The sequence below is a fragment of the Epinephelus fuscoguttatus genome, linkage group LG21 (assembly GCF_011397635.1).
Source record: "Epinephelus fuscoguttatus linkage group LG21, E.fuscoguttatus.final_Chr_v1".
In the NCBI taxonomy this organism is placed as follows: domain Eukaryota; kingdom Metazoa; phylum Chordata; class Actinopteri; order Perciformes; family Serranidae; genus Epinephelus; species Epinephelus fuscoguttatus.
Window position 1 is genome coordinate 5,919,096 of NC_064772.1, and position 6,533 is coordinate 5,925,628.

Consider the following 6,533-nt stretch of genomic DNA (forward strand, 5'->3'; position numbering starts at 1 on the left):
CTGACCCGGTGGATATTTAACCATCTGAAAGTAGTTGAAAACTAGAAAAGCACTCAGAGAGTGCAGACCTCCGCCAAGTAGGTGATATTCCCTCCCCCTGTGCATTAGATTTTGCAGCCTGCATCACAATTAGGTTATTTGCATCACTATCATTATGAGGTTATATATGCCTTCACCATGGAGACACTGTGGTGTATTTATTTCGTTTTTATTTTGTACCAACACAGAATATAATCTTTTTTTGTATTTTTCACTTTCTTTTTTCCAACACAGAACATTAATTTTAACTTTAGAATTTAACAATATTTAGCAAGTAGAACGAGATGTGCTTTCCTGCCACCAGATGGCGCTATTTTCAGCGTCTTAATTGCTGCTGAGGTTGTCAGACCATAGACTTTATTTATTATTTTATCCACTTTGCTTCAACTGATCACCACCAAAATTTTATCATCTGTTCCTTGTCCCATTATCCACCTTTCCTGGAAATTTCATCAAAATCCGTTCATAACTTTTTGAGTTATTTTGCAGACAAACAAACAAACAAACAAACAGACAAATGAACAAACAGACAAACAGGACAACGCCAGCAGAAACATAACCTCCTTGGCGGAGGTAAATATATTTTTCTCTATAAACATTATCGTTAGCTCAATTGACATTAATATAATCATTATTTAATGTAATCAAGTGTTTCACCCCTTACAGATCATGGTTTACTTATGAGAATTCACTTGTTTTTCATTAAAAAATAACTTTCAAACATATTTCAACATATTTTTATCCTTCCTCCATTATCACTGCAGTGTCAGTAGTCATTTTACATTTACATGTTCATTACACTAATCAAGTCCAGCAGAAACGGTTTCATGCTCCAAAACTTAATAAAAACATGTTTTCTGTGTTCTTACACTTTGAAACGGGTCAATTTGACCCACAACATAACAGGAGGGTTAACTACAACATCTAAGCCTTTTGCAATGAGTGTAAACCTATTTTGATATTTTTTTCCTTTTTACTGATCTGCCCTCACTAAATCACAATACCTTGCTCTCTTTTCCTCAAGATACTCAGCCCTAGCTTGTGGATCAGCATTCTTCCTGGCCCTGTATAGTCTCTGCCTCTCCTTATTAGACAGTGGCATCTGGAAGAACAAAACTGACCCTGAAACATCAAAAACTGTACTAAAACCTTATTAAAAACATAAATATTAGATTATAGCATTATTATTGGTTCATTTTTGGACATTGACTTCACAAAAATCTATGATAATGGCCTGTGTTCATTGAATCAGATGAATTCAAGATAAATAACAGAAAATGCCATAAAAGTTAAAAAAAAAAGACATAATATTGTTATTAATATAACAATATCAAGTCAATGCCTAAAAAGCTACAGATACTAATACAAATCTGTACTGATAAACATGTCCACTCTGGATAACAGAGGACATGTCGTGGGTAACAGAAGATTTTTGTTATCCAGGAAGGACATATCGTTATCCAGGAAGGACATATCGTTATCCAGGAAGGACAAAAAAACACTTTTCCCTTTATAATCAGGCTTTAACTAGGCCTACTGTGGAAAACTATAACTTAAACTTCAACACATCAATGTCATATTTCACATGAAATAGGTAGTTTTTAAATATATAAACATCATAAATGTTTTATTAGCGTTATCCAGAAAGACACATGATTTGAGGACATAACGCACCAGTGACCAAAAAGGTCAAAGTATCAACATTTTAAGAGAGACTTTCTGACCTTGTAATGTGTTTTGGGGGTCCTTCAGAATCTTCTGGCTGATGCAACAGTCCGTCACATGACTATCCAAATCCAAATATGGTAATATATAGCCACTGTATGTCTGTTACCCAGGAAGGACATTATGGAAATCCAAATATGGAGACAAAAGTATTTCTTGCGTTAAAATGTAAATAAGCTTAGCATTGTTACTATATTTGCAGATGTCATTGCAAACATTAACACAATTATGCCCCAGTAGATAATTAATGCTTTTATTAAGATTTCTGACATTTTTGGCATATTTTAGTACTTAGATTTAAGCGGGGACGTTACCCAGGAAGGACAGTTTGGTGCTTTTGAGCTCAATAGCTCCTTAAATTTTCATTTCTTATAGTGAATACACATATGAGTAAATAAAGAGGGGAGAGTTGAGTAACATAATGTAGTGTTTTGAAATATTTATATATTTTTAACATTATAAATATGCTTGGGACACCAGAATTGACATGCCACGTCTTTGACCCTAGTAAACATTTACGAAGTTCTTTTGAGTAAACTTCTTGAATATTATTGGGGGAGTCATAAGTCATAAACTACTGACAACTTTTATATATGGAGATGAATAAACAAATGAAATTGTACTGAACTGTTTGACATTAAGGTGACAAGCCCAGAGTACACTACCTAATTTAAATATAAAGGCAAGACAAAACCTTAAGAGAGCATGTAAACACACGGTACTGTACGGTTCCATGTGGTACCCTTAAGTCCAGAAAGTTTTTTATTGTTGAGCCCACAAGTTATCTTGTCAGAAAAAATTCATCTTCATCTTCTAACCGCTTCATCCTCTTGAGGGTCGCGGGGGGGCTGGAGCCTATCCCAGCTACATCGGGCGAGAGGCAGGGTACACCCTGGACAGGTCGCCAGACTATCGCAGGGCAGACAACCATTCACACCTACGGACAATTTAGAGTTATCAATTAACCTGCATGTCTTTGGACTGTGGGAGGAAGCTGGAGTGCCCGGAGAGAACCCACGATGACATGGGGAGAACATGCAAACTCCACACAGAAGGGCTCCCACGCCCGGGATCGAACCGGCAACCCTCTTGCTGTGAGGCGAGAGTTGTGAAATTGTGGACATGAATTATTTATCTTGTGCACACAAAATCAAATAATCATCTCTCAGGTCATTAGGGGCTCCATAATGTGTCAAAATGCAGTTTTATTCAACACTTTCTTTTAGTATTGAATTTCTGCCTAGTAAACGTTTAAATTGCTCCCACATGTTAAATCACCTTATTGCCGAAAAAATTTCTGCAGCTACTGACCCAAATGTAGTATTGTTTTCTGAAGCACGTGTTGATTGTTTAATCCAGACCTTTAAGACACATTGCTCCTCTGTTTTGGGTGAAGTGGCACCTTTTAAAATGCGATTGATCCGCTTTGTTAATTCATCCCCCTGGTTAAGTGACACCATTCAATGTGTCTAGCATAAATGCCGGAGGCCAGAGCAACTGTGAATATCCACCAAGCTTCATGTTAATTGGCTTAATTACAAAGACCTTTTAACTGAGCTAAACAAAATGATTAAAGATGCGAGGGTTTCCTATTTTGCCAATCTCATTTCCAATAGTAAATGCATAGCATAGCATAGCATTGTCACTTCTGCACCTCCGGATGTACCTGTGCGGTCAAGTAAGAACTGCAGTAATTTTCTGTCACTCTTATAAGACTGATAATGTCCGAGCTAGCATTACTCCCTCTCTTACTCACATATACTTTTCGGCCATCAATTTTGGAATCTATTTAACCTATTTCCCTGCAAGATCTTACTGAGTTGGTGGGCAGTATGAAACTGTCTTCCAGTCCTGTTGATATTTTGCCCACACCTATGCTCACAGTCTTAAAATAGCGTTTGCCAGTCAGCTAGCCTAGCTAACTACTAAAATGAAGAAAATCATTGTCAAGATTATGGGGAAGGCGGTCAGATCTATAAAACTTTACTGCTCACTTTCACAGCATTGTACACCAGTCACTTTAATATTTTTGATGGCTCTTCCAAGCGCTGAGCACGAAAAAGAGCAAAAAAAACAATCTAATCTTAGCTAAGCTCCAAAAATCAGGTTAATGTTGGTTCTACACTGAGTGACTAATTTTAGCTAAGGGGTAACTTCTTAGACACTAAGCTGATTATAAAAATTAATAAAAACACTTAATACAAAAATGAATGGTAAATACTATTAACAACATGAAAGTTACAAAGCTAAGTGTGAAAAGTGTTGCCTGTTTACTTCCTGTCAACTCCACAGTAACATTATTACCGTTGCTTCTGTCCAGAGCTTTTTTAAATTTAGTTTATGTTACTTCACATTTTACAATTAGCTTTGTATCTTGTTAATACTATTTGTTTTGGTACATAGTGTTTTTGATCATTTTTATGATTACCTCAGTGTCTACACCACTTTGCCAAAACATGCAGTAAAGCTCTTCAGAGCTGATCAGATCAGCATAATCTTGATGGTGCTTTTCCACATTTTAGTAGCTAACTAGGCTAGCTGGCTAGCTAGCATTGCTTTAAAACTGACCAAAAAACAAATGGTGAAAAGTGAAGTAACTTTAACTAGCACATTAAGATCAGAGGCGAAGGTAAGTAAAGTAAGTAAAAAAGTAAAAAAGTAAAGGAAGTAAAAAAAGATGCTAAGTTCTTAAAACACACTACATTCTGCAAGTAGAGAACTTTTAAATTTAGGTAAAGTACCCTAAATAAAAGTTTCTATCAAGCCACAACACAGGACCACCACGCTGCAAATAACACACAACAAAAGCTGTCATTTGAGTCACCTCAGACTTACCTTGATGTTTTTCTGAGGACACAGTTATCCAGTCTTGCGACATCTCAGGGGACATTATGTCAAAGTCTCAGACACAGTTATTTGAAGACACGAACAACTGCTGATATCTGTAGACTATGTACTGATGATAGTGTTTCTGTGGTCTGCCGCTGAACAAACTACAGCACACAGAATGTGATGGCTCAAATCTAAAACTAAGAACATGCAAATTAGCATTCTAAAGTTCTGCCCAAACAGAATTAATTCATTTTCAAATATTTTATTTTTAATGTATATTATGGAGTTGGACATTTTGTGTGCAGTGTATTTTATTTATTTATTTTTTTTAACCACAGTAGCACACTCTTGGCCATCCCATAATGTCCCATCCTGCAAGTCTTTGAAATGTGTTTGTTAGTGTTAAAGGAAATGGCCACTTTAGAATGCAAATATAGTAGGCTACTTACTCACCCTCATGCCCCTGCAGGCATGCTATGTTTACATGGCAACTCGCGTGAGACTCGAGAGTCTAGCACCACCACTAGCCAGTGCCGTAGGGCTCTGCCACTAGCCATCAGCTAGTCTCGCGCGAGTTGCCATGTAAACGCAGCATGACTGCAGGGCAGGCTAACTGACCACGGTGAGAAATTATGCTATAAAAGTGGAATAAATTACGTCTTTTCAAGTCAATTTTGCATGTCGCGGCTTCAGGACACTTGGATTACGACAGATGAGCCATTCTGACATTTTTGAAATGCAGAGTTTTATTACATTTTCAAAATGTGGGTTGCATGCACTTCAAGTGTAGCTGTTATTCCGGCTAGCTGTTATCCTCCGATACCCCGAATGTGTTTTGTGGATTGAAACACTACACTGGACTTCTTGTCGACATGAGGCTAAGTAAATAGTTTCTGTATGTTTTGGCCATTTCCATTAAAGAGATTGGCTCATTCGTCTCTAAAACAGAATTTAGAAATGCATTAGGAACAAGTGATGTAAACTAGTGTTTAAAGTTTATTTGGACTCACAGTCTACAACTCTAAAACGGGACTGGGAAAATAAGCCAAATGTGTTACATTCGGTTTGCCTAAATACAGAACATTGAATAGAAAAGGCAGTTTTAAAAAAAATGTCTTTGTATGATTTATGATTTTTAAAAATCATCTGTGTGGTATTCATTTTGATTACATCTTGTTGCCTTAATATTAATTCAATTTATTTAAGTGTTACACCTGCATCGAGGCTAGATGGGCTATAATTCTATCAATAAAACTGACAAATAAATCGATAAATGTGTATGAAATATATTAAGAGACTGAACAGATTAACTAGGGATGAGCCGAATGAACCAGGCCAAGGGCTAGGGATAGGTTAGGTTATTTTTTGTACATGCTTCCACTTTGCAACATTATAAAGAAACATAGTATATCCTATCACCCATATGCAGATGATACACAGCTGTATATTTCTTGTGATGACCTTGGTCCTCTAAACAATCTGGTAAACTGTATGGATGATATTAAATGATACATATTACAGCTGAATCAAGACAAGACATCAATACTTGTAGCAAGAGCAAAAACCAGAGTCAGGAAATTTATATACCTAGAATCACATTGTCTGTGTTACAGGCAGTAAGTCCTTAAGAAACCCCTAAGTAACTTTAAGATAACCTGAAGTTACTGACATCTTTGAGAATCATGTCAGTAACTTCACCAGTTTTTCTACACTTAAGGAGCAGCTGGAGTGCTACAGGGATGATGTTTTTCTGTACACCTATGGGGAAATTAGTGTCACCCTGGCTTGTCAAAAAGCCTGTGGGATTATTCCACTGGATTTTGGATTGTTGCACAAAATAAGATTTGTGGCAAACAAAAGTATATGACACTTGCACATTTTGTTCAGCGAGATAATCTTCACAAATGATTTGTAAAAGTCTAAATGCAATAGATAAG